Below are 19,291 nucleotides of genomic sequence, written 5' to 3'. Positions count from 1 at the left end.
CTCGCCAACTTTCCTAGTAACCTCTTCAAAACATTCAATAAGATTTGTCAAACATGACCTTCCACACACAAATCCATGTTGACTGCTCCTAATCAGACCCTGTCTATCCAGATAATTATATATACCATCTCTAAGAATACTTTCCATTAATTTACCCACCACTGAGGCCGATAATTGCTAGGTTTACTCTTAGAACCCTTTTTAAATAATGGAACCACATGAGCAATACGCCAATCCTCCAGCGCCATCCCCGTTTCTAATGACATTTGAAATATTTCTGTCAGAGCCCCTGCTATTTCTACACTGACTTCCCTCAAGGTCCTAGGGAATATCCTGTCAGGACCCGGAGACTTGTCCACTTTTATATTCTTTAAAAGCGCCAGTACTTCCTCTTCTTTAATCATCATAGTTTCCATAACTACCCTACTTGTTTTCCTTACATTACACAATTCAATATCCTTCTCCTTAGTGAATACCGAGGAAAAGAAATTGTTCAAAATCTCCCCCATCTCTTTTGGCTCCACACATAGCTGTTCACTCTGACTCTCTAAGGGACCAATTTTATCCCTCACTATCCTTTTGCTATTAATATAACTGTAGAAACCCTTTGGATTTATTTTCACCTTACTTGCCAAAGCAACCTCATATCTTCTTTTAGCTTTTCTAATTTCTTTCTTAACATTCTTTTTACATTCTTTATATTCCTCGAGCACCTGATTTACTCCATGCTGCCTATATTTATTGTAGATCTCTCTCATTTTCCGAACCAAGTTTCCAATGTCCCTTGAAAACCATGGCTTTCTCAAACTTTTAACCTTTCCTTTCAACCTAACAGGAACATAAAAATTCTGTACCCTCAAAATTTCATCTTTAAATGACCTCCATTTCTCTACTACATCCTTCCCATAAAACAAATTGTCCCAATCCACTCCTAAATCCTTTCACTTCTCCTAAAAGTTAGCCTTTCTCCAATCAAAAATCTCAACCCTGGGTCCAGTCCTATCCTTCTCCATAATTATATTGAAACAAATGATATTGTGATCACTGGACCTGAAGTGCTCCCCAACACATACCTCCGGCACCTGACCTATCTCATTCCCTAACAGGAGATCCAACACTGCCCCTTCTCTAGTTGGTATCTCTATGTATTGCTGCAAAAAACTATCCTGCACACATTGTACAAACTCCAAACAATCCAGCCTTTTTACAGAATGTGCTTCCAAGTCGACGTGTGGAAAATAAATCTCCCACCATCACAACCTTGTGCTTACTACAAATATCTGCTAACTCTTTACAAATTTGCTTCTCCACCTCTCACTTCCCATTAGGTGGTCTATAATACACCCCTATAAGTGTTACTACACCTTTCTCATTCCCCAATTCCACCCAAATAGTCTCCCTAGATGAGCCCTCTAATCTATCCTGCCAAAGCACCACTGTAATATTTTCTCGGACAAGCAATGCAACACCTCCCCCTCTTGCCCCTCCAATTCTATCACACCTGAAACAACGAAATCCAAGAATAATTATTTGCCAATCACACCCCTCCTGCAACCATGTTTCACTAATTGCTATAACATTATATTTCCAGGTATCAATCTATGTTCTAACCTCATCCAACTTTCTTACAATGCTCCTAGCATTAAAATAGATGCATTTAAGAAACTCTCCACCTCTTCTTCTCTGTTTATCCCTAACGGTGCAAACAACTTTATTATCTTTTTCTTCCTTCTCCCCTACATCTTCAGTCTGAGCGTTCCCCTTCTCTATCACCTGCCTATCCTCCCTCACACACTGTCTACTAGCTTTCTCTATTTGTGAACTAACTTCCTCTCCCCTAGTCTCTTCAAACTGATTCCCATCCCCCAACCATTCTAGTTTAAAGTCTCCCCAGTAGCCTTAGCAAATCTTCTCACCAGGATATTGGTCCCCCTAGGATTCAAGTGTAACCCGTCCTTTTTGTACAGGTCACACCTGCCCAAAAAGAGGTCCCAATGATCCAGAAACTCGAATCCCTGCCCCCTGCTCCAATCCCTCAGCCATGCATTTATCCTCCACCTCATTCCATTCCTATTCTCACTATCACGTGGGACAGGCAGTAATCCCAAGATTACTACCTTTGCGGTCCTTCTTCTCAACTGCCTTCCTAATTCCCTATATTCTCCTTTCAGGATCTCTTCCCTTTTCCTACTTTCCTACTTTTCCTATATGTACCATGACAAGTTCAAGTTTATTGTCATTCAACCGTGCACATGCCAAATGAAGCAATGTTGCTCCAGACCAAGGTGCACTATACAGTACATAGAACTCACACACATAATATAGAAAGTAATATTACCACAAATAATTTTACAAACAATAAGGTGTATATACGATCCAGGTTAAAAAGTAAACAGTGTAACACTACTGGCACTTCATATGCGATGAGACCTGGGTTGTGGCAGGGAGCTCAGTAGTCTTACGGCCTGGTGAAAGAAACAGTTTCATATTCTAACAGTTCTTGTCCTAATGCTACAGTACCTCCTACCTGATGATAGACAGTACACATCGCAGTACTGTGCAGTGGTGGTGATGGGGTTGAATGTTTAGCTTGGGGGTGGGAAATGTCTAGACTGGGAGAATGGAATACTGATCAAATAAGCCCTCTTATTTTGGATTTCTTTGTAATCATATGGAACTTGAACCCATAAGTGTCTGATTCAGTCAAGAGTCCAACTGACGTACAGGTGATATTGAGAAAAGACTGAACAGACTAGTTCACTTTTTTTTTGGCAGGCAACTCCCCAGCCTTCCCTTTTCTAAAGATCCTTACTCAAAGAGCAATGAGAATGTGGAACTCATTGGCCACAAGGAACAGTTTAGATAATTAGCATTCAGCAGTTAATGGGAAATGGGGATGCCCAAGAGGAGGAAAGTAACAGATTGATATGCCGATGTATTTGCAAGAATGGAAGAAGGTTCATAAACCAACTGTATCCTGATACTATAAATTTTGGGGGACACACAGAAAATGCTGGAGGAACTCAGCAGTCCAGGCAATATCTATGGAAAAGGGTATAGCTGTTTACAGCTAAGACCCTTCAGCTGTCCTGATGAAGGGTCTCAGCCCGAAACATTGACTCTGCTCTTTTCCATAGATGCTGCCTGGCCTGCTGAGTTCCTCCAGAATTTTGTGTGTGTTGCTTGGATTTCCAGCATCTGCATATTTTCTCTTGTTTGAAATGCTTGGAGATCACAGACTGATTACAGCACCAGTGAAGCCATTTGACTCCTTGAGTCTGCACTGAGCTTATGTAAGCACAAACCCCACCTTCGCCCTCACAGCCCAATCTGTTTTTCCTTTTAGTTACTTATCCAGCTCTCTTCTGAATACCACAACATGCTGTATTTCAAAGACTCACTACTATGATTTGTTTTTCTTTTGCAAATCATCTTAATGTCTATGCCCCACAGATCTTGACTTCACTAAAAATGAAAGGAGTTTTGTCCTGTCTACTTTCTCTACCCACCCTTAAGGAGTTTAAACATCTTTATCAGTTCTCCTTGTAACATTCACTCTTCCAGGCAGAATACCCTCAGTATCTAAGTCTGTCACATAATTAAGAGTGTTTAGCTGTTAATTATGCCAAACAAGTGAGAAAGACCTTAGGTTTCATTAAATCTCTGTGAATGCGAGGAACAGCATTCCTACTTGGTCACTGGTTTATTGAGAATAGCAAGTCAGCGTAATATATATGGACAAAGGGTTGGAAGAAAATAGCTTAATATAATAAGTTCTGTTTTTCAGCTTATCCCTGATATCCCAGACTTGCAAGTTTCATTACTTTCAAGAGGATGCATTGCAGTCATTGGGTCATTATAATCAAGTTAAAGTAAGTCAGTGGCAGAGAACAGAACAGTAAGCAGTACCAGCACATTATCTGCAGAAGAAAGCTCCCTCAGTCTATTCTGTCCCAGTGTCCTATTAAGAACATAATCCCATCCAAGTGTTCCTAAAGTTACAGAAACCAATATGTCAAGTGTACTGTTGTGAACATAATCTGTTTAGTCTCATAGGCTTGAATGACCAGGTAAACAAAAGTGTGGAATTATTGGGTCAACAGCCCTGGTTCTGTACTTCTGATAGTTCAGGTGGATGTTAAAAATTCAGAAGGCTGGGCTCATTTGTCCTGGCTTACATTTCTCACTGGGTTAACACTATCCAAAAATAAAGACAAAGGGTCAAAAATCTACAGGTCTCGTTTTTGTATGACCCAATGACTGAGAATGTTTAGGACAGAAGATTTCAAAGACCCATAGAACCCCTGCCTTCTGTTTGTAGAAGGAACAATACTAATCTGGGTCTTAAACAGCCAGCACCTGATCTGATCTGCTACACGCTTCTACAATTTTTGGCCTAAGGAAAGAGTCTCTTGTTATCTTCCATGTCATGTGTTCCAATAAAGATGTTCTTTCAGAGTCTTCTAAACACGAGAAAATATGGCTCCACACATGCCCCATTTGCCAACATAATCGGCCATAATATTTCATTAAGTACTGATAGATTTCTCTTTTCATTGTGACAATAACTCAATTTACCAAAATTAGATTTTAAAAACACTTTCGGTCGAGGTATTTCCCAGCTCAGGTTGAGACTGCGTACGTGAGTTGCAATTTTATCGAGAGTCCTGTCTCTCGCGGCTTCCAGCTTGTATTTAAGGTGGGTTGCCATCATCTTCCTTTAAATAAACTGCTCGCCTTTCCCAGGCCTCACAATTCCACCTCCGACAGTCGCTTTTCCTTGACGGTTTCTCGCCCGTCCTGGCTCAGGAACCCGGAAGGGTGTGGACTGGGCAGGGAACAGCTGTAAAGTCGGCGTCATTTTCACGGTCAGATTGTTGCAGCTCAGTTTGAAACTCAGGAAGTGAGGTTGGGTCTCTCACATCCTCTATCTGGAAGTCCAAGGAGGAATAAAATATGCTTTCGATCTGACTGTCACCGAAGGGTTGCGAGCCCAACGAGTAAGAGTACGGAGCGGACACGGTGGGAACCTCTCGGCAACAATATAAAGTCGCGGAGAACTATCCAGGCGAGAAGCGAGAAAACCCGACGCTGGATCGGGAATCCGAATCGATCGACTCAATGTTCCTGTGATAAGTTCGTCAATTTCCGGTCCTCTCTCGGGATTTGCGGTAAGAAAACCTGTAACTCGACTTTTTAGCAATTTGGAAGTCATGGTGTGAATGAATGATTTTTTTTAGCTAAAGTCAACAACTTCCGTGTTGTTTTTTTGCGATTCCAAGTGCGCTGCAGGTAAAGTTACATCATTGTGTCTGCTGATAGCAACCGTCATGAGTTTACGGTATTTGCAAACGTTAGGAGCTGTCAGTTTGTTTCTGTGGGGGGTGGGTTAAAGTGATTTGAATTTTTTTAAACGTATCTTTTACAAGTTTGAATAATCTATCCTTTTGATATTCGTGGGCTTGATCAACACGCTGCTGGTTCTCTGAAGATAATGGAGTTATTTCCTCGATGATTGCCTTCATTGAGAGGTGGCTCCTGAAATATTAGAGATAGCTCTGGCTGTGCATTTTTACATTGGGACGGCGTTGTTGAATAACGAAGTTTCTCGGACCAAAACTGTTTATCCTTTTCCATAGACGCTACCTGGCCCTTCTGAGCTCCTCCAACATTTTGTGTGTGTTGCTTGGTTTTCCAGCATCTGCAGATTTTCGCTTGCTGGCGAGGATAGATTACACTTTGTCTCTTGTCGTTTTCAAGAATCCGGACCATTGTTTCACATGCTTTATCGAATGAGTCCGTGGTCGTTCGAAGTTTGTAGTGTGTGCAAGCGAAGGAAAGCCCCATCAGCACTGCGTAACTCCATAAATGAAGTGTGGTTTGCAGTGAAGGTAAATAGATTGTACGGGTTCCCAGCAGGAAGCTTGTTGGAGGTAAGATGCAGAATTGCATCAAGGAAAATTTCAAGATTTAAGATTGTTTAATGTCATATCCTGTACACCATAAGAGATAGGAGCAGAATTAAGCTGTTTGGCCGGTCGAGTCTGCTCCTCCATTTCATCATGGCTGATCTACCGTATTTTCCCTCTCAGCCCAATGTCCTGCCTTCTCCCCATATCCCTTCACGCCCTGACTATTCAAGAATCTATCAACATCTCTCTTAAATATCCCAATGACTTGTCCTCCACAGCCATATGTGGGCTAAAGAAATTCCTCCTCATCTCCATTCTAAATGGACGCCCCTCTATTCTGAGACTGTGTCATCTGGTCTTAGACTCTCCCACCACAGGAAACATCCTCTGCACACCCACTCTATCGAGGCCTTTCACCATTCAATAGATGTCAATGAGATTCCCCCACCCATTCTTCGGAATTCCAGCCGGTACAGGCCCAGACTGTCAAACGCTCCTCATATGACAAGCTATTCAATCCCAGAATCATTTTCATGAACCTCCTCTGAACCCTTACAAGTGTAAAGAGAACAAAATAAAAGTTACTCCTGATCTAAAGCAGCACAAAAAAACACAAGATAAAGAGCATAATAATAATAATAAAAAGCACAATAAGTATAAATATATAAGATAGCTGTATGTCCATAAAGTAACATTAGGCCGTACGTAAGGTGACTGATGGGAAATAATAAAATAGTGGGGCAGTTAGTAAGTGGAGGTGTTGATCAGCCTTACTGCTTGGGGAAAGTCACTGTTTCTGAGTCCAGTTGCCCAGGCATGGATGCTATGTAACCTCCTTGCTGGTGGGAGTGGGGCTAACTTCACGATGTTACTGGCCCTTTTCCAGCAGCTTTCTGTATACACGTCCTGGATGGTGGCTAGGTTGTTGCCGGTGATGCATTGAGCGCCTTTGACTAGTTGTTGCAGAACCTCCTCATGCACCACAGCGCACTTGACATAAGTCAAGTCACTTTTTATTGTCATTTCAACCATAACTGCTGGTACAGTACACAGTAAAAACAAGACAACGGTTTTTCAGGAACATGGTGTTACATGACACAGTACAAAATCTAGACTGTACTACATAAAAAAACAACACAGAAAAAAACTACACTAGACTACAGACCTACCCAGGACTGCATAAAGTGCAGAAAACTGTACAGGCATTACAATAAATAATAAACAAGACAGTAGGGCAGTAAGGTGTCATTCCAGGCTCTGGGTATTGAGGAGTCTGATAGCTTGGGGTAAGAAACTGTTACATAGTCTGGTTGTGAGAGCCTGAATGCTTAGGTGCCTTTTCCCAGATGGCAGGAGGGTGAAGAGATTGTATGAGGGGTGCGTGGGGTCCTTCATAAAGCTGTTTGCTTTGCGAATGCAGTGTGTAGTGTGAATGTCTGTAATGGCGGGAAGAGAGACTCCGATGATCTTCTCAGCTGACCTCACTATCCGCTGCAGGGTCTTGTGATCCGAGATGGTGCAATTTCCGAACCAGGCAGTGATGCAGCTGCTCAGGACGCTCTCAATACAACCCCTGTAGAATGTGATGAGGATGGGAGTGGGTGGGAGATGGACTTTCCTCAGCCTTCGCAGAAAGTAGAGATGCTGCTGGGCTTTCTTTGCTAGAGCTGGTGTTGAGGGATCAGGTGAGATTCTCCGCCAGGTGAACTCCAAGAAATTTGGTGCTGATGAAAGTGTTGAGATGGCACCAGGGATCTTTGCTCAGCACCACTTTAGGAACATTATAGACCTGATTGTTAAGATCACAGCTTGCATGCCATCAGCAACCAGACAGAATTTCAGCAGCCTGTCAGAGTTGAAAAGTTTGGTCCATGTTTCCTTCTTAAATGACAGGGTCAAAGCTTTCATCAAGTGGATGGTACTTGATGTTATTCCTGCATTTCTCTTGAAATTTAATAAGCAGTGGAGTTCTTGTCCACTGTGCCTGTAGTTAGACAGAATCCACAATGTGTCAAAGGAGTACATCTTTGGCCATTGGGGGAAGACAGTTGAAGAGGAGCTGTTGGTGATTACCTTGGCCAACTTCAGATTTGTTTCCTTTCTTGAAGATGTTCATGATTACAGACTCTCTGAAGTCCCTTTCAAAGTCCTTCTATTCCCAGATGTTGGACACAAAGTTCTGATTTTGTTCCACTGAAATTTCTCCAGGGTTAGCAATAATTAGTTCACCTACATTGTTAGCTCTCAGTGTTTGCACTGCAGATGACCTTGATAGATTCCATTCTTGTCACGGTTCTCAACAAGTTTCTGGATCACCAGTACTTTCTTCCCCAATCAAAGGACACTTTATGTTTGTGATTATTTCGCTTCTGGATCTCCCAGACATTCTTGTCAAATGTCTTGATAGAAAAGCCAAATGCCGCCGCCTTGGTGCTAATTCAGAGTAGTCTAGGTGCAGATGCAGTATGTACACTGTACGGCTGTAGTCACTGCCTTCCTTAGATGATAGCTAAGCAAAGTAATTTTTGCCAGTTCTTTGAGGCCATCCACATTAATTTTCTAGCAGCATGGTTCCTTTTACTACTATTGTTATCAGAACAGAACAGAACAATACAGCACAGTACAGGCCATTCAGCCCACAATGTTGTGCCGACCCTTAAACCCTGCCCCCCATATAACCCTCCACCTTAAATTCCTCCATATACCTGTTATAGACCAAATTGCAAGACATAAGAGAGCAGGTCAGTTCAACAGCCTTGTATACGTCATTGTGATCTCCTGCTCTGATGATGGTAGTGTCACGCTTTACAGTGCCAGTGATTGGCAGATAGGGTTTCAATTCCTGCTGCTATCTGTAAGGAGATTGTCCATTTTCCCTGTTCCAGCTTCTCCCACATTCCAAACATGCATGTATTGCAACATACTGCTGCTACAAAGCAACAAATTTCGCAGCATTTGTCAGTGATATTAAACATGATTCTGATTCTGGGATTAGGGTACTGATTCTAGGAGCTGTGGATAAAAATGGCAACACTTGTGGGCTGCCCCCAGCACATCTCCGGACTGTGTAGGTCACTGAGAGAAACAATGAACTTCACTGTATGTTTCGATGTACATGTGACAAATAAAGCTAATCTTTAAATCTTAAATCCAACTGGTGCCGAAGTACATTTAATGGTCACCTGAAGCCCCATCTGCATTCTTAAGTTTATATGAAAGTTACTTTTAAAATCCATGGCATATTGGCATCCACCTAACGTCTCTAGAAAAGCTTTACCTGACATTAACAAACGATGCTGATGATACTAAACTACTTGAGATTATGACTTAAAGGGAAGGAGAATGTAAAGCGAGAACAAGGGTTACAGATAAGATGAGTGATTAGGCAAGACCGTGCAGGTAGAACCTAGTGTGGAAAAATGTTAAGTCTCCATTTTGCTGGATGTTACACAAAAACATCATTTGCCAAGTGATTTTCGAAGTGATCTTGGTGTGCTAGGAAACAAGGCAGTAAAGGCCAACGCGCAGGTGAAGCAAATGGAATTCTGGCCTATTGCTCATGTCCTGATCTGATCATATTATTATATGTGGGAGCTTTCTGTGTCCACATTGACTGAATAACTCAGTAGTGTTTTACTGTTTTTAAAGTGCTCAGGTACTTCCTGGAGTCAGGAAAAAATGTAACAATGGACAATAAAGACGGGGTACTTGTGCACAAAGTATGAATATTGGGAAAACCATTGATAAATCATCAAGGGTTCCAAATTGGATCCAAAATTAGCTTTGCATCAGAAAGCAAAGAGTAAATGGTTAGCAGGTGTTGCTGTTACTATGAGTTAAAGCGAAGGTCGAGCACCTTTGCTCCAGCTGCAAGAAGCAGGATTTCCTGAGGGCCAACTACTTTTAATTCCACTACCATTCCCTCTGTGGGCTTGATGAGGCTCTCTCATTTTCCATCTGGATAGCTTCCAACCTGATGCCATGAACATCGCTTTCTCTATCTTCCAGAAATTTCTACCCCTCCCCTCCTCTCTTCCTTTTTTAATATTTATTTATTTATTAAATTTTAGAAAATTACAAAGAATAAATGTGATGATAAAATAGTGAGAAAAATAATATTAACCCTCCTCCCTCCCCTTAACCCTCCCCCCCTTAACCCTTATCTAAAGAAAGAAAAAAAAGAGAGAAAGATTGCCTGGATATCGGAGGATCCCCACATGCTCCATGGAGTTCAAAATAATTTTAATATTTATTTTTACTTTCCCCAATTACTTTATAATTTTATCTTCAAAGGACCTATGTATTTAATCCTATCTTTTGTAAGTATGGGAGCCAAATTTTCAAAAATATATCATATTCATTTCTTAAATTGTATGTAATTTTTTCAAGTGGAATACAACTATGTATTTCATTATTCCAACAATCCATAGTTAAATATAAATCAGATTTCCAAGAAACTGCGATAACTTTTTTGGCTACTGCCAATGCAATTTTAATAATTTTTTTCTGATACTTATTCAATTTAAGTTTCGATATTGTCCCTTCAGTGTCTCCTAATAAAAATCATACTGGACTATCCCCTCCTCGCTTCCTTTTCCTATTCTGACTCCCCTATAAAATCTTCTCTCCTCCTCACCTACCTATTACCTTGCCCTGATGCCTTTCCTCCTTCCCTTTCTCCCATGGTCCACTCTCCTTTCCTACCAGATTCCTCCTCCTTCAGCCCTTTACCTTTTCCACCTATCACCTCCCAGCTCCTCACGTCAACCCTTCTCCCCCATCCACTTACCTTTCCTCTCACCTGGTTTCACCTGTCGCCTTTTAGCTCGTACTCCTTCCTCTCCCCCTCCCGCCACACCCACCACCTTTTTATTTTTATTCTGGCTTCTACCCCCTTCATTTCCAGTCGTGATGAAGAGTATCAGCCCAAAATGTTGCCTCTCTATAGACGCTCCTCTCCACAGATGCTGCTCGACCTGCTGAGTTCCCCTAGCACTGATCTGGATTTTCAACATCTGCAGAATCTCAAACAAGAGAAAATCTGCAGATGTTGGAAATCCGAGCAACACACACAAAATGCTAGAGAAACTCAGCAGGCCAGGCAGCATCTATGGAAAAGATAAGAGTTGACGTTTTGGGATCTTTTGTATATCTGGTACTGGCAGACTCAGAACAGTCTGACTCCACGAGGCTCGGTACTTTGTCCCTTCCCTTCTGGTAACTTAAGTGTAGAGACTCGAGGAAAGAGGTGTGCACGTTATGTAAAAAATGGTCATGTGGTTGATGGGTGAGGATCAATGCTTTAGATTGAGGTTGCACAGAAGAGTGATGGATGGAATGTAATCCAGAGAAAAGCATTTTGTCTATTACAAGACAAGGGAACAGATAATAAATGGACTGATCATAAGGAATTTTTTAAAAATAGAGAGACCTTAAATTTAATAGAACATGCTTAGAAATTGCTTAAAATGACAGGATGTTTGCTTTTATGAGCAAAGGTATAGCATACAAGAGCAGGAAAATTATACCAGAATTGTTTATAACAGAGCAGTGTTGTTCTGTGTACAGTTCCCATCACCACATTACAGAGAAAGTGTGTTTGTGGTGGATGCTATGCAAAGGAATTTTACAAGGATATTGTTAAGGCTGGGAATGTTATTTGTGATGGGAAAACTGGATGGGCAGCAATTGTTTTCTTTGGAATAACAAAAGCAGAGCAAGATTTAAATAAGTTGTATAACACTGAGGAATCTGAAAAGAATGAACAGGAGCTACTTTCTATAAGTGAGGAGTCAAAAATTGGGGCTGTGCATTTAAATTACTAATGGAAGGATTAGAGTTGAGATGAAGTGAATCTCATCACCTGAAAGAGTATCACAGACAGAAACCTTATTCATTTTTTTTAAACTGTGCTTAGAAATGAATTTGAGAAGTTGTGACCTTCAGGGCTGCAAGCTTTACAGTAGGAGTGATTGACTTGGTTTTCTTTCTGTTGACCGGGCTAGATACAGTGAACATTATGTGTGGTAAACTTTCAACAATACTAATACGTTGTCTAGTGGGAGGACATTTCCCCCAAAATGTCAAAGCACCTCCCAAATTGGATGGTAAATGTTTACTGGCAATCAAAGTGGTAGGGTATTTGATGTGTGATACTCTATCTATCGGAAATTCAGGTGGCTGGTTAGATTTTTATAATGGTGGAGAAGATGAGCTAAACCAAGATGAAGCTGAAGTGAAGTCAAGCCTGGCTTTTTAAGGCCTGTTATTTGAAGCGAATGATGCACGCCAACCGTCTGGAGATCCTGAAAGTGTAAAGGACAAGTAGAAAGACGGATGTTTTAAGCATTATGAATAAGGAATTGGAAGGTGGGAAGGGTTGTAGTGAGTGTGTCTGTCCCCCACTGTCACAGGAGTATCCTTGTGGGACATGAAAGTATTCTTATCAATTGTGCAATGTTTTTCATAACTGCATAATCTGTCATAAATCTTCATGGTTATGGATCAAGCAAATACACAAAAATGTCAGGCAGCAGAAATCTATCTGGCCTACTAAACAGCTGTCAGTGTCATTGTGATCAAACATTACCCAGGTGGAGGGGCTATCTGACTTTCTGAGACAGGCAGAAACACGACTAGCCCCACAACTAATGTCAAGCCTTCAGGTGGTGAAAGTTAGTTTGGGAGTGTGCGTTGAAATGCTTTCCCTTTTAAAACGGCTTATACACTCGACCAGGAACTTCCTTTGAAAGTGAGGAGAATGTTAGAGCTTGCTGCACAAGCAAACAATTTGTTTTTTTTCATAGATTCATCATCTTCTGGTTTAAAATCGCTATCGAAACAAACGCCACCAGTTCAGATGAAGGGTGTGGAGCTGAACTGTCGACTGTCTATTTCTCTCTACATGTGTTGTCTGACTCAGCAAGAACATCCATCTTTAACTTTACATGGTACTTGTTATTTTTCCCCAAATCTTTCTAAGTGGAATAAGTAGAAATTATCATGCAGATTGTCATAAACCCTCTAGCAAAATTAGATGCAAGATTTGTCTTCTTTTACACATTGGTGTATGCCAGTGTTTGTTTGTGTATAGTTTTCATAAATGTTATTGCATTTCTGTATTTTCCTGTAAATGCCTATGGGAAAATGAACCTCGTGGTGGTATATGGTAACATATACGTACTTTAATAATAAATTTACTTTGACAGCTTTTTTTGTTGCATTTGCGTAAATCTAATGCTCACTAATCAGAAAGGTCTGCAGGAAAATGTGAGAGAAACGTCTTTTGCACAGAATCACATAGAATGACCAAAAAAAATGCCCTTACTAGTTCATGCCAGTGTTAATGCCCCAGTGGGTGTTCTCCTACCCCGCTCAATCTAACCCTCTCAGCATAGCCTTCCATAACTTTCAGACATTTAAGGAAATTTTATGGCCACTTATTAAGCACACCTGTACCCCGCTCATTAATTCAAACATCCAGCTGGCCAATCATATGGCAGAAACTCGATGCATAAAAGCAAGCAGGCTTGGTCAAGAGGTTCAGGTATTGTTCAGACTGAACATCAGAATGGGGAAGAATTGTGATCTATGTGACTTTGATTGTGGAGTGATAGTTGGTGCCAGAAGGGGCGGTTTGATTATCTGAGAAATTCCTGATCTCCTAGGATTTCCACATACACCAGTCTCTAAAGTTAACAGAGAATGTACAAAAAACAGCAAACACTGAGTGTCATTTCTGAGGGTGAAAACACCCTTGTTAATGAGAGAGGTCGGAGGAGAATGGCCGAAGTGGTTCAAGCTGACAGTAAGACAACAGTAACTCAAACTACCACGTGTTACAACAGGGATGTGTAGAAAAGCATCTCTGGACACACAGCATGTTGAACTTTGAAGTGGATGGGTTACAGCAGCCGAAGACCATGAACATGGTCTCAGTGGCCACTGGGAGGTAGCTAATAAAGTGGCCATTGAGTTTATGGCACAGAGAAGCTTTGGCCCATCAAACCTATGCAATTTCCTCTCTCTTTGTCGCTCAGTTTCTTTCAAGAAAGGCTAAAACTTTATATTGTAGAAAGCAGGATGAGGCCATTAGACCACTGAGTCCCTGTGCCAGGTCTGCCAGTCAATAAGATTAGAGCTAATCTTTTGTATTAGTGCTATTTTCCTGTGCTTACTCCATGTCTCATGATTCTGCTTAATATCCAAAAATCTATTGATCTCCGTCTTCATTGAGCCTTTAAAACACTCATACAGAGGATTCCAAATATTTACCACTCTGTATAAAGAAACTCCTTTGTGGTTTCCAGTCTGGCCTGGCCCTAGTGAGTCACCTTGGAACCTGCAGCAAGGAATCCTTCCCAAGTTATCACAGCCTCATACCTTTGTACTTTCAGATTCAACGGCATCATTTTAAATTTTCATGTAAGATTCTGTCATTTCCCCGTGTCCCTTAACGTTATTAATTAACCCATACTTATTCATCAACACTGGATCTAAAATGGCCTGAACACACTTTGGTTCCAGAGTATTCTGAATTAGAGAACCATCCAGTATCCTCCGTGGTATTGGTGTGAATTTAGTTTCTTCATAATAAATGTAAACTAAAGTCCCCCATAATTATTGTATTACTTTGGTTCCTTGCACTTTTAATTTCCTGATTTATATTAATTCCTGCATTTTATCATTCTTTGAGGGCATGTAAATGACAATTGTTCTGCACCTTGCTATTTCTTATCTTTTTCTAACTGACTAATTAATTTTCAGAGCTAAACCCCTTTTTTCCCCTCTACACTGACGACACCATTCTTGATCATCTAAACCATATATGTCAAACTCAAGGCCCGCGGGCCAAATCCAGCCCGTGGTGGAATTATCTTTGGCCCGCGAGATAATATCTAATTACTATTAAAGCTGGCCCCAGTAATCGAAGCGCCTATGGCGTATGATATGGCTAATGCTGAGTTTATTCAGGTACCAGGTTTTCAGGGTTTTTAGTGTTTATTCGGCAGTCTTGCTCGGCAGTCTTCTTCATAAGAAACGGAATTTGTAAAGTGAAACACTTTGTAGTTATAGCAGAGACTGAGACACATGAGAGCAGGCTGAAAAAACGGAGGCAACGAAAGCTGCGTTTGCACGCGTCCGACTGATCCGGCCCGCATGAAGCTGCATTTTGCTCAATCCGGCCCGTGACCTAAAATGAGTTTGATACCCCTGATCTAAACCCTTGCTCCATTTAAATACAGTTGAGTACTCCTTGTCCGAAACCTCCAAAATCATTTTTAAAAACACTGATGTAATGTCACAAGCGGAAAGTTCCACTAGGCACAAGGAAGGTTCCCAGGCAATGTGCAGGTCTCTGTGCACCACGGACAATTCTGGAAAGTGACCTCACATCTGCAATGAACAGAAGTTAATGAAAAATAGCAAAAACACTGCATAAAGTGAAAAATGAAGATCTTGATCGTGTATTGAAAGAATGGATTCATCAGCATTGGGAGTGAACATATGCCGCTTACTGATACTACCAAAGATCATGAGGCTAGCAAAGATCTATCATGACAAACCGAAAACTGAAGGTAATTGTGAATATTCAGCAGGCTGGTTGCAGAAATTTAAGAAAGTCAAAGCATTAAATGTTTAAAAATTTTAAAGAAGGCATCTGCTGATCACGAAGCAGCAGAGAAATTCATTGATGAATTTGCAAAGATCGTCGCTGATGGAACTCTAACACCTGAACAAGTCTACAACGCTGATTGTGTGCTGTAACACGGCATCGTAGGTGGGGACTGAAGGCCTGCCATTGTTTGTTGTTCAACAGCTGATTCAGGTATTCTCCTGATGCTGCCATGCTGCGTTTGTTATCCTGCACACATTGTACTCCCATTATATTAATGGTCTGTAATAATTTTTACTGTTAAGTACATGGATTACCAGGAATAAGGTAAAGACTGCTTACCAGTAGCACATAAATTCAGTCATAAATGATAGTGATCCCAAACTATCTCATTATACATTCCAAACTCCAAAGAAATCAGAAACATCTCTGGCCCCAAGCAATTTGGATAAGGGTTACTCAACCTCTATTTAATTCCACACCTTTGTCTGTTTCTAACCCTATAATAACTTGCTCTTAGATTGTACTCATTTATTTTTAACCTCTTACCACATAGTTCAAAATTCAAGTTTAATTGTCATTCAACCATACATGAATACCCATGAATACAGCCAAACAAAACAACGCACCTCTGGAGCCAAGGTGCAAAAAACAGTACTAACAGTCATAACACAGCACAAGTATGTATAAGCTATCAGTAAAATACACAAAACAAATGTAGTCCGAGCCCTTGGGTCCGTGAATGTTGCAGCACTCTGCAGTTGAACACAGTACAGCCTGTCTCTGCCGAGCAAACACTGAGGGGCGGCATCAACCCCACCTGACTGCCAGGCCACACCACACCGGTGGGGCGCGTCGACTCTGCCGCTCTGCAAACAGGCGACACGTCCGCTTGAGTCCTAGGCCTTTAATGTTGGATGTCATGTTTTTGAGGTGTCGCCTTTTGAACGTGTCCTGGATGCTGAGGAAGGGAGTGCCTGTGAGGGAGCTGAGAGAGTTTACAACTCTTACAGATTTTTCCAATCCTGTACGGTGACCCCTTCCAAACCGGAGAATGATGCAACCAATTAGAATGCTCTCCATGTTTAGAACATCTTTAGAAATTTGTGAGTGTCAATACCAATTCTCTCAAACTTCTAATGAGATATAACCACTATTGTGCCTTCTTGGTAATTGTGTCAATATGTTGGACCCAGGAAAGGTCTCCAGAGATGTTGACACTCAGGAACCTGCAACTGCTCACCTTTCCCTCTTCTGATCTCTCCTGAACTGTAGTGCACAAGTCCAGTGAGATCCCTATTCACCGTCTTGTTATGTTTCCTGGGGGATGGACACAAAGGTAGCTGTAGACTCGGATTTAATGCTGTCTAAGTAGAATAATGACTAGCTCCAACATGGCAAAAAAAAACACGGAGGAAATAACACAGGGTGTCACTTTCTAGATACACAGCAACTTCAGGAGTAAAAGCAAAAGTGGTGTCATTCAGATAAGATAGGAGAGGTGATTGGCAGAGTCACATGCTACTTATCAACGATTCATAATAATTATTGTGTTTATTTAATCACTTATTCACCTTTTTTATTGACGGCATAACTAATTCAGTGTTGTCCATTACAACTTGATTGAAATGTGTGTGTTCACATGGAATTGTGACTCTGGATTTCTGTAACAAGAGAAAATCTGCAGATGCTGGAAATCTGAACAACACACACAAAACGCTGGAGGAACTCATCAGGCCAGGCAGCATCTATGGAAAAAAGCACCGTCAACGTTTCAGCCAAAACATTGACTGGATTTCGGTGTTTTGTCTAGAGTGATTGTTTGTATTCACCCTAAAATGATAGTGATCTGAAGAGAAGGAAGGAGTGTGTGTATAAAGTACATTTCTCTCTCTACCAGTCACCAACCCCACACCCCATTATGTTCCGGTATTTAAACTGAAGTCAATAGTGTAGACTAGAGCTTTCAGCTCCTGTGAAGCAAGTTCAATGCTGACCTCGAGTGCTGCCCATTCACCATGTGACATGCTGGTTTCACTCAGGTTCCTTCCACGTTTCCTTCCACGTTCCATACATTGTCTATTAAAAAGTATTCAGTCCCCTTGGAAATTTTTGTGTTTTATTGTTTTACAACACTTAATCACAGTGCATTTAATTTGGCTTTTTTGACACTGATCAACAGAAAAGACTCATGTCAAAGTGAAAACAAATTTCTATGAATTGGTCTAAATTTATTACAATTATTAAACACAAAATAATTGGTTCTATAATTACTCACTGCTTTCAAGTCAGTATTAAGTAGATGCACCTTTGGCAGCAATTACAGCCTTGAGTCTGTGTGGATCGGTCTCTATCGGCTTTGCACATCTGAACACTGCAATTTTCCCCATTCTTCTTTACAAAACTGCTCAAACTCTGTCAGATTGCATGGGTATCATGCGTGAACAGCCCTTTTCAAGTCCAGCCACAAATTCTCAGTTCGATTGAGGTCTGGACCCTGACATGGCCACTCCAGGACATTAACTTTGTTGTTTTTAAGCCATTCCTGTGTAGCTTTGGCTTTATGCTTGGGGTCGTTGTCTTACTGGAAAATAAATCTTCTCCCAAGTCACAGTTCTCTTGCAGAGTGCATCAGGTTTTCCTCCAGGATTTCCCTGTATTTTACTGCATTCATTTTACCCTCTCCCTTCACAAGCCTTCCAGGGCCTGCTGCAGTGAAGCACCCCCACAGTATGACATAGTCACCACTGTGCTTCACAGTAGGAATGGTGCGTTTTTGATGATGTGTGGTGTTTGACATGCCAAACATAGTGTTTAGTCTAATCACCAAAAAGCTCAATTTTAGTTTCATCAGACCATAGAACCTTCTTCCAACTGACTTCAGAGTCTCCCACATGCCTTGTGGCAAACTCAGGCTGTGTTTTTTTCAACAGTGGCTTTCTCTTTGCCACTCTCCCATAAAGCTGTGACTGGTGAAGCACCCGGGCAACGGTTGTTGTATGCGCAGTCTCTCTCATCTCAGCCACTGAAGCTGGTAACTCCTCCGGAGTTGTCACAGGTCTCTTGGTGACCTCCCTCACTAGTCCCCTTCTTGCATGATCACTCAGTTTTTGAGGCCAGCCTCCTCTCAGCAGATCTACAGCTGTGCCATATTCTTTCCATTTCTTGATGATTGTCTAAACTGTACTCCAAGGGATATTAAGTGATTTGGAAATTTTGTTGTATCCATCTCCTGACTTGTGCTTTTCAATAACCTTTTAGTTGCTTGGAGTGTTCGTTTGTCTTCATGGTGTAGTTTTTGCCAGGATACTGACTCACCAGCAGTTGCAGCTTCCAGATATAGCTGCATTTTTACTACAATCAATTGAAACACCTTGACTGTACACAGGAGATCTCTATTTAACGAAATGTGTGTCTTCTAAAACCAGTTGGCTGAACCAGTGATGATTTGGTGTGTTGTATTAAAGGGGGTGAATACTTATGCAATCAGTTATATTGTGTTTTATAATTTGTAATTAATTTAGATCACTTTGTAGAGATCTATTTTCGCTTTGACAGGGAAGAGCCTTTTTCTGTTGATCAATGTCAATTAAAGCCAAATTAAATCCTCTGCGATTCAATGTTGTCAAACAATAAAACATGAACACTTCCAAGGGACAGGAGTGAATGCTTTTTATAGGCACTGTAAATGTGTGGACTGGTAGGTCAGTTTGTTTCTCCGAGTGTGTACTTGAGTGATAGAAACTGGGGGGTAATTGATGGG

The 19,291-nt window shown here is 41.2% G+C and overlaps 1 protein-coding gene across 2 annotated transcripts in view; it reads left to right on the top strand.

The window, feature by feature from the left end:
* Positions 1 to 4,857: 4,857 nt before the first annotated feature.
* LOC140738889 (interferon regulatory factor 6-like) overlaps positions 4,858 to 19,291 on the top strand; it is a 55,938-nt gene continuing 41,504 nt past the window's right edge. The window contains exons 1-2 of one of the 2 annotated variants that reach the window (XM_073066883.1): positions 4,858 to 5,171; positions 12,719 to 12,862. The gene's annotated coding sequence lies outside the window, so the exon portion shown is untranslated. The remainder of the gene's footprint in view (positions 5,172 to 12,718; positions 12,863 to 19,291) is intronic. The other variant, XM_073066884.1, reaches the window with a different exon arrangement.

Source organism: Hemitrygon akajei, chromosome 14 (genome assembly GCF_048418815.1).
Source record: "Hemitrygon akajei chromosome 14, sHemAka1.3, whole genome shotgun sequence".
NCBI lineage: Eukaryota > Metazoa > Chordata > Chondrichthyes > Myliobatiformes > Dasyatidae > Hemitrygon > Hemitrygon akajei.
Note: the sequence above shows the minus strand (reverse complement) of the source record. Positions and strands in the feature narration are given on the sequence as shown.